This window comes from Stylophora pistillata, chromosome 13 (assembly GCF_964205215.1).
Source record: "Stylophora pistillata chromosome 13, jaStyPist1.2, whole genome shotgun sequence".
NCBI lineage: Eukaryota > Metazoa > Cnidaria > Anthozoa > Scleractinia > Pocilloporidae > Stylophora > Stylophora pistillata.
This window is the reverse complement of record NC_142531.1, coordinates 10,410,092-10,419,587: the sequence shown is the minus strand read 5'-3', so window position 1 is coordinate 10,419,587 and position 9,496 is coordinate 10,410,092. Positions and strand designations below refer to the sequence as shown.

Sequence of the window (9,496 nt, the reverse complement as noted above, 5' to 3'; positions counted from 1 at the left end):
ACACAACTTTTTCAGAAGGCCAATTTTTTTGCTAAGCTTCTCACAAAGTTTATCTACATGTTCCTTAAAAGTTAGTTCTTGATCAATTGTAACCCCAAGCAGTTTCTGATGTATAACTTGCTCGATAGCTGTTCCATTTGCCTGCAACTTCAAACTAGAGTCAGCTACACGTGACTTGAGACGCTTTCCAGTTACCAGAATAGATTTGGTTTTCCCGGCATTTAAGACCATGCGATTTTGAGTAAACCATGCGCAAAGACTTTCAATGTCCTCCTGAAGTTTTGCTTCAACTGCCGTTGTCCCCAGAGTACAATGAGCACTAGAGGAAAAGGTAGTATCATCGGCAGAAACATCCACAGTAGAGTTTGAGATCACTTGTGGGAGGTCATTGATGAAAGTCAGGAACAGCAAGGGGCCCAAAATACTTCCTTGTGGAACACCATGGGTGATACCTAGTGGGGATGAAGTGCACCCATTTATATTAACATATTGTTGACGGTCAGCCAAGTAGCTCCGAAACAATTGTAGATTTCCATCATCGACACCATAGATCTTCAGCTTAGCAAGGAGAATATCATGATTTATCAGGTCGAAAGCTTTACTATAATCAATACACACAAGGCCAGTTACATTATTACAGTCAATATCAAAGAGGATCTGTTCCAAGAGTCGAATAAGTGCAGTTTCAGTTGAATGATGCTTTCGGAACCCTGACTGTAATCCATACAGAAGGCCATTTCTAGACAGGTGCGCGTACAGTGAATCATATATATGCCTCTCGTAGATCTTTGACAAAATGGGAAGTACCGAGATTGGACGATAATTTTGTTTATCAGTCTTAGAGCCTTGATTTTTTTAATACTGGTGTGACTTTTGCCATTTTCCACTTTGACGCAAAACTGTGAGTGGAAATACAACAGTTGATAAGGCTCGTAACCGAGCTGGCAATACCTGGCGCAGCAATTTTTAGCACTTGAGTGCCAAGAATATCCGCTCTTGTTGCTTTGCTAGAAGGCATTTCCTGCAGCATTTTCAAAACCTTCACAGGGAAGATAAATGGAAGTTCAAATGCGTATTCAATGTCCTTAGTTTCCTTTAAAATGGAAGACATGGTTCCAGTTGGTAAACATGAATCAGCGGAATCCAATATTTTTGTGGCCTGATTTACAAATGTTGAGTTAAACAGTTCGGCAATATGAATGTCTTCAGTGACAATTTCCCCGTCTTCATCAAGCTCTCGAACATGACAATCCTTTCCTTGCGAATCTCTTGTGAGATCTCTAATCAATGACCATAGTTTCTTTGGACAATTCCGATTTTCCTCAACTTGAGACTTGAAGAAGGCTTTCTTAGTATTTCTTATGGACTTGGTAACTCTATTTTTCGCTTCTCTAAAAAGCATCCAGTCTTCCGGATTTCTTGAGTTTCGAGCCTTTCTAAGGAGACAATCTCTCTGCTTGATCTCGTCATTTAGATCACCAGTAAACCATTTAGGCTGACTAATTCTCTTGATTCTTTTTGTTTTAGCTGGTGCGTGCTTGTCCAAGATGCCATTGAAAATATCGTACCAGGTGTCTATAATAAACCAGGAAAGATTTATTACTCGACGTTTCGGGGTCATCATGACTCCATTATCAAGAGACTAGTTTAAAAACATGCAAATAAGGAAAGGTACAAGAATGTATCGTTTATGAATTTAAATGTAACCTGTGTGATGCAGGGTATGTGGGCTATACTCGTGGTCACTTACACGAGCGCGTAGAAGGGCACAAAAGGAAATCATCTTCTATCTACAAACACTACCACCTCCAGCACAATAGTGAAATGCCTGAACGCTTGATCGAGCAATTCAACGTCATCACGAAATGTAACGGCAAATTTGATTGCCTTGTTAATGAAATGTTGTATATTCGCATGCGTAAGCCAACACTGAACGTGCAAACGGATTCCATCCGCGCCAAGGTGTTTGTTTAAGCCGTTCAGTCTAATTTATGCTATTCTTGTACCTTTCCTTATTTGCATGTTTTTAAACTAGTCTCTTGATAATGGAGTCATGATGACCCCGAAACGTCGAGTAATAAATCTTTCCTGGTTTTTTCTATGCCTTTGCTTTAGCAAATCCCTGCTGATCAGGTGTCTATAATGTCGTCGGTTTCTTCGAAGACAAAGGCTGCGTCCCAAGGGGCCTCATTAAGGTCTTTTATAAAATTGTCTTTGTCAATATTCTTGAGATTCCTATATCTAAATGAAAGATGTTTCTTTTTACTGCAAGGGCCTTGGGAAAGAGTACCATATAACCCCATACATTAATTATGCATTCAATTTCATTAATTATGTATGCACCCCATTGTTTTTAAGACAATGACTTATTCCCACGGGTTTAGCATATATACATTACTAATAAGTACTTACTACTTCAATAAAAGAGAAATTGATTGAAAGCGGCTTTTTCGTCTCCATTCCTAGCTCACGTTCTTCTCCCTTCTCCCCTTCGTTCCTAACTTCTCCTCAGTTTTTTTTTTCTTTCCTTTTTACCTTCTTGGCAGTTCTGCTGAGCCTTGAACCATCGCTCCTCAGACAACGCGTTATTATGAGACAATTATCAAACCATAGCCTTACCACTATGCTACGCAAACCAGTTAGGAGTTCCTCTCCAAAGGCTACATTTTCTTTTACCTTTCAGAAAAAAATTTTCATAACAATATGTGCATTGATATAATGCACCAAAGGTCCCCTTTGCACTAAAGAATGCATTTCTTCTTCTCTACGATTGGCCAAATACCACATAGAAAACAAAATTTATTCATACCTCTTTCTAATAACATTAACGAAAGAAGAAGATAGAAGGAAGAAGAACAACAACAACTCGGAGATGGGGAGACTGAATTTTATTCGACTTTCTCGAATATTATCGGATCACGACCGGTGCATACAGTGGTGTAAGGATCACAACCTGCTTGTGACGTCGGTAAAATGTCCTCGAGCTGGGCGCAGCATTGAACTTAGCTGGACGCGACGTGCTTCATCGCGAGACGGGTACGAGTGGCGATGTTCAAAAAAGGGTTGCGATGGAATGGCTTCAATGCTCCGGAATTCACCGGTGCGCACACACAGGGTATCGAAAATACATGGTGGGGAATCAAGCGAGGTTTGCCCCAAACAGGAACATCCAAAGGACTTTTCGATGGCTACCTACAAGAATATATGTGGCGTCAGCACTACGGAAACGATCCCTTTGGAAACATTATCGAACGTATCGCCCAACTTTGTGAAGTCCAGAAAGACTAGATACAAAGGTTTCTTTGCATCGCTGTATGCACCGGCCTTCACGAACAATTTTCATCACTAGGACACGAAAGGATAATGAAAGAATCAACCAAAATCACAAGAACAGGTAAGACACAACATTTATTTAAACTTTGCATTGACAAACTTCAAAGCCTGACCGTAGACTTAACGTTATTTTCCAATTTTACACTTTCAAAGCGAAACTGAACATTCAGTTATATTTCAAAATTAAAAACCTCTGGAAAATTACTTGAGTTTTCTGTTTTGCAAAGCCAAAACGCGCCAAATCTACCCTGTTTCAAAAAAGACTTAAAAAAAAAATCCAAATTTTCAAAACAAAGACTACTAGTCTCTGCGGAGTTCTATTGTTATCGCTATTGTTTTAATTGAACAAAGACTGAATGCATAATTAATGTATGGGGTTATATGGTACTCTTGCCGGGCCTTGCTCCTGCCACTGATTATAACGCCTCAATGCAAAAACTGGCAAATGATCAGACAAACCGACATTAACCACGGAGACATCATGTATCCTCTCAGAATGACTTACGTAAATATGATCCGAGCACGCGCCAGAAGCAGGTCTGGTGACTACGTTTACCCTCTGGTTCAGGTTCAAATCCCTCAGGACTCTATTTAGTTCTTGTTTGTAAAAACGCGTCGAATTTAAAAAGTCATAATTCAAGTCTCCCATCACAATCAACTCCGCATTTGTCAAATAGGCGCTTTCGATGTTTTTCCCTAAATTGATGTTATATTCTCGTTTCGCCGATGGAGGACGATAGAACCCAGCCGATCAATAAAGATCGTTTTGATTCATGCGGATAAACTTCAAGCCACAAGGCTTCAATGTCGTTAGTCTCAAGGTCTAAACGGCGTCGAACGCATAGATTCTCATTTACATAAGCGAGGATTCCACCCCCAAGCTTTCCTTGTCGGTCTTTCCTGTATAGCTTATAAGCGGGAATACAATAGTACGAGTCCGGCACCTTACTATCACAAAAGGACTCCGTTAGGATCAAGATGTCAAGCTTGCTGTCAGGTCGAGCTTCGCCAGTAAGCGATTTAGAGATCTCTTCAAATTTTGGTTCCGTAAGCCTTTGAATGTTCCAGTGACAGAGCGATAAACCATTTCGGCATTGCGAGGCATATAGATTGAAGGGGCCAGGATTAACCGAAATATCGCCACATAGCAGGCCCCACTCTGCAACTAGGCCAATCTGGATAAGGTGCAGTAACTTGATAACCTTTACACTAGTTTCGGAACACGCATTGCTTGTTGACCGGACGAGTTTAGATTCACCATATCGACCAGAAGGACGGTTAAATACTTGAGAAATATAAAAACGTTCTGCCAACGAAACGCGATAGGAAGCCAAAGATATTCTGGAGTCCTCAATGTCTTCCTGGCGAAGAATTATTTGGCATAAACACAGAACTATAACGGACGTCAAATTAACACGTCCAACCGCCATTGATGCGCATGTAATCATCGCGTCTGTTGAAGGAATACTCAAAATCTTTGTCTATTCCCCCGCTGCACCCTGTTTAATAAACAACTGCGGAACTTAGGGAACTTAGCGTGTTAGCCACTTGCAGATGAATTCGCAGAATTAATCCCGTTTCTCCAAAATTCATTGAAAAAAATAGAAAATCGAGGTGAAGACAGGATATAGCAACTTGGGATCTATTTCATTTGGAGAATGGATTCTTAGATTTTACCCCGTTTTTCTAGAATTTGTTGAAAAATGGAAAATTGGGGTAAAGATATAATACGGGAACTTTGGGTATTATCCACTTGTAGCATGAATGCTCAGAATTTACCTCGTTTTTCTAAAATTCATTGATCAAAATGGAAAATCGGGGTGAAGATGGCATGTGGGAACTTAGCCTTCTTGTGGGCCGAATTCTCAAAATTCATGCCGTTTTTCTAGAATTATTAACAAAAAAATGTAAAATCGGGTTAAGGATTGGCTATGGCAACTTGGGATCTATTAATTCGGAGTGAACTCTTAGTTTTTACCCCGTTTTTTGTCAAATTCACTGAAAAAAAAAAAATGGAAATTCGGGCATATGGGAACCTCGGGTATTATTCACTTGTAACATGAAGGCTCAGAATTTACCCCATTTTTCTGGAATTTGCTGATCCAATGGGAAATCGGGGTAAAGATCATCATATGGGAGCTTAGGGTGTTACCTACTTGCGAATGAATTCGTAGAATTAATCCCGTTTCTCCAGAATTCATTGAAAAAAAAAATGGAAAATCGGGTTGAAGCCTGGATAAGCAACTTGGGATCTGATTTCATTTGGAGGATGAATTCTTAGATTTTCACTCGTTTTTCTATAATTTGTTGGAAAAAATGGAAAATCGGGGTAAAGATATCATATGGGAAATTCATCCCGTTTTTCTAGAGTACATTGAAAAAAAAAAATGGAAAATCGGGTTAAAGATTGGATTTGGCTCTCTAAGATCTATCCCACTCAAAGGACGAATTCTCAGAATTTATCCCGCTTTTCTAGAATTCACTAAGAACACAAACATTTTTTAAATGTGGAATTTTTTCTATCTTCCATTTAACTAAGACTAGCGAGCCGCACAAAGAAACACTTTTTGTAGTTGTAAGCTTCTCATTTATTTCGGACGCGTTTCGACCCCAGTTAAGACTCCTTTTGGGAATGATTACAATTAAAGAGGAACGGTACATTACATAGCGCGTTGTGTCTCAGTTTTTAATTTCTATAGAGGTTATTTAATTAATAATAACTGAAAGCGGGCCGGCGTTATAAAAAACTCGTAATTACAATTAAGCTATTTGCGTATTGCTTTATTTTAAGGGGCTAACTATTAGCGCTAGTCCTAGAATTCACCGCTGAAAAAGAAATGGAAAATCGGGGTAGAGATGGCATATTGGAACTTGGAGTCTTATCCACTTGTAGCGTGAATCCTCAGAATTTACTCCGTTTTTCCAGAATTTATTGAAAAAAGAAATGGAAAATCGGGTAAAGATTGAATTTGGCGAGTCAGTGGGAGCCCCGTTTTTCTACTCATTGAAAAAAAATGGAAAATCGGGGTAAAGTAGATTAGATGTGGCAAGTCAATGGATATTCGACTTGGAGGATGAGTTACTAGAATTTTCTCTGTTTTTCTATAATTCTTTGAAAAAAATTCCAAAATCAGAGCAAGATGGCATAAGGGAATTACGGGTATTATCCGCTTGTAGCATGAATTCTCAGAGTTTACCCCGGTTTTCTAGAATTAATTCATTAAAAAAGGAAAATCAGGAAAGATTTGACATGACAACGTAGGTTATATTCCACTTGCGGTATTAATTCTAAGAATTTACCCCTGTTCTCTAGAGTTCACTTAAAAAAAAATTGGAACATCGAAGCAAAGATTGCATTTGTGAACTTCGGGTATTATCCCCTTGTAGCATGAATTGTCAGAGTTTGTCCTGTTTTTCTGGAATTGATTCATTAAAAAAAAAAGAAATTCGAAAATTGGGGTAAAGATTGGCTCTGACAACTTAGGATATACTCCGCTTACGGTATAAATTCTCATAACTTACCGTCCCCTTTTTTTCTTGAGTTCATTGAAATAAAAGTAGAAGAGCGGGTTCAAGATTGGATATGGAAACTTAGAATGTATTCTACTTATGGGGTGAGTTTTCAGAATGAACCCCGTTTTTTCGGAATTTATCAGAAAAACGGAACATCAGGGATGTACCGAGTTATAATTGAATCACTGTGCGTTGGAATATATTCTTTTTATGACATGAATTGTTGTTTTTTTAGAATTCTCTGAAAAGAATGAAAAATCGGGTAAAGATTACCCACAACAAGTTGGAATATGTTTCATTTGCAGGATGAATTGTCCGATTTTACCACATTTTTTGGCATATCCCACATGTGGGAGTAATTGTCAGATTTTACCTTATTTGTCTGTAATAAACGAAAAAAACAATGGAAAATTAGGGTAAAGATTTGATATGGCAACTAAGGTTATATTCCACTTGCGTGATGAATTGTCAGAACTTGTCACGGCTTTCTCGGGACTCGTTGAACAAATGGAAAATCGGGGTAACGATTGGACACGGCAAGTCATGATGTTAACCGATCGAATTGTCACGATTGTGACAATTGATAATCGATTGTCACGATTGTGATTTTTCTACGGTTAATTGAACAAATCGGGGTAAAGATTGGATATGGAAAAGTTATGATATTATCCACTTGTAGGATGAATTGTTGTAATTAACCCCGTGTTTCTAGAGTTGATCGAGAAAGTGGAAAATTGGGGTGAAGATTGGATTTGGCATGTTAGGATATATTCTAATTGCTGGATAAATTGTCAGAATTTATTGCCTTTTTTCGAGAATTTCCACATTCAGTGAAAAATGGAAAAAGGGCTTAACAATGGATATGTCAAGTTTGGATGTATTGCACATGCAGAGTACGAGCTGTAAAATTGTTTTGATTTTCGAATGCACTCAAAACATGGAAATAGGGATAAACAGATATACTGCAGTTGTAAGTTAGATCGCTGGAAGTGCACCCTTAATTCGCGTAAGAAAATTTTGGGTCGGGGGGTAGTTGTCGGAAGGCTATCCCCGGGTGAAGTCAATAATTTTAGTCGGTACTTTGTAGGATCCCCTGCACAAAGCCTTAGGATTATTGGACAAATATCACTTAGTTTGAGATTATTTTGCTGGAAAAGAGAATGTAGCCTTCCCCATAAAATATTTATCAGTATGCAAGTTTTGGTGTGATGTTCTGATTGTTGAAAAGGGTCTGCATATTATTCACACCCCTGGAATTTAAGTCAATTTAGCGTTAAAAATGTCTTCAGGCAATGAGAAATTTTCTCAGAAGTCGCTGTATACACAGATGCATGTGCATATATTGACGGCAAACTATTGATTTATCTTTGCTTGACAAGCAAAGTGAACGTCTTCGTAGAGGCTCACGGGTACTATTCACCGCCAGATAAAACATTGTCACAGAATAATTGAAGGGTTCATTGTAAAAGAAGCCCTTGGTGACTTAGGATGAACTACTGTCGTCCCATTCCAACGTGCTGCCCGTTTACTTGTGGGACCGAAGGAGAACTTAACATGACATCAAGAGTCACCTAGTAGGGCTTCACAAAAGAAAAATCTATGTAAGCAAACGACAAGTTTTAAGTTTCTCTTCCAAATATTTAATGTCTTCCGATGACATTGACGTACTTATATGGCTGTTCTATTATAAACAAGATCATTAAGCTCACTTAAAAATAAAAAAAGAAACAATATACATTAAATTTATATCCCTGATAGAGTAGTTTTCCAAGAGATTATGATTTCACATATTTGAAAAAAAGAGGAATTACTGTGTGACATAGATATATAGGTTGAAAATTTTAAAAGAGATAACTTAAGTATAGGTATGTGTCGGAAAAATGATCTTCTCCCTTTCTTTGTTTCTCTCTTTTCGTTTGCTCCTCCCTTTTTCTTTGTTCTTCTCTTCCTCTTTCCAGCTGCTCTTCCATAACTATTTCTTGTTCCAGCCAGTCCATGTTAATCACATGCTCTTCAAAACATAAGATGTGTATCGCTTAGTAACATCAATATACGACATTTTACAAAGCTGTTTAGCCCTGAGCCTCTGTGGTCTAATACTTCCTTCAAAATCCGTAGACATGGCCGTCCAGTGATGGCCTTTGTCAAAAATATCACCACCAATGTTCATACTAAAGATACAATAACGTTCACCCTAGAATGTACACATGAACCATTAGGGAGAGTACCTCTTTCCGTGCCAATATTCTTTGATATGCCTGACACCTAAGTCGCTGATTATTAATTTTTAAGTAATGTTATAAGTGAGAAAACAGTAGTTTGATTGCTTCTCAAGGATGAAATGCACCAGTAGTTCACTATGCCAGACACCCTCATCTGAAGTTGTGTGTAATTCATAACAGCCTTGTTCACTGGTTTTATTTCATGATAGGCGATAAACCTCAAAGCAACTTCAAGAACTCCCTTAGAACATTCAATTTAAAAGGGACGATTTCCTGTTGAGTTGTTAGGTTAGCCAAAATTCTGTTCTATTCTGAAAGTATGAGAAACCCTCTCAGGATGGCAGAGAAGAAATTAGTTTATCTCACCACGTGGTCCTCCATCTTGAGCCATGGTAAAAATTGATCAACAATCCTATTTTAAAGAGAAC

General features: G+C 38.4%; 1 long non-coding RNA gene across 2 annotated transcripts in view; it reads right to left on the bottom strand.

The window, feature by feature from the left end:
• Positions 1-8,470: 8,470 nt before the first annotated feature.
• LOC148717559 (uncharacterized) overlaps positions 8,471-9,496 on the bottom strand; it is a 35,226-nt gene continuing 34,200 nt past the window's right edge. For both annotated transcript variants that reach the window (XR_015994511.1, XR_015994510.1), the window contains 2 exons: positions 9,435-9,480; positions 8,471-8,857 (listed from right to left, as the gene is read on the bottom strand). This is a non-coding gene — a long non-coding RNA (uncharacterized LOC148717559). The remainder of the gene's footprint in view (positions 8,858-9,434; positions 9,481-9,496) is intronic.